Source organism: Neolamprologus brichardi, unplaced genomic scaffold (assembly GCF_056152115.1).
Source record: "Neolamprologus brichardi isolate AB-2024 unplaced genomic scaffold, ASM5615211v1 NODE_ptg000008l+_length_2720982_cov_1, whole genome shotgun sequence".
NCBI lineage: Eukaryota > Metazoa > Chordata > Actinopteri > Cichliformes > Cichlidae > Neolamprologus > Neolamprologus brichardi.
In genome coordinates this window covers 202061-202500 of record NW_028270135.1, presented here as the reverse complement: position 1 = coordinate 202500, position 440 = coordinate 202061, and positions in this window count along the sequence as shown.

The following is a 440-nucleotide window of genomic DNA, read 5'->3' as shown; positions in this document are numbered from 1 at the left end:
CATTACCTTGGCCTCCAGTAACACTGTAAGGAACCTTGGAGTCATTTTTGACCAGGATATGTCCTTCAACGCACATATTAAACAAATATGTAAGACTGCGTTCTTCCATTTGCGCAACATCTCTAAAGTTAGAAATATCCTGTCTCAGAGTGACGCTGAAAAACTAGTTCATGCATTTATTACTTCCAGGCTGGACGACTGTAATTCATTATTATCAGGATGTCCAAAAAACTCACTGAAAAGCCTTCAGCTGATCCAAAATGCTGCAGCAAGAGTACTGACAGGGACTAGAAAGAGAGAGCAGATTTCTCCTGTTTTGGCTTCCTGTTAAATCCAGAATTCAAAATCCTGCTCCTCACATACAAGGTCTTAAATAATCAGGCCCCATCTTATCTTAATGACCTTGTAGTACCATATCACCCTATTAGAGCACTTCGCTC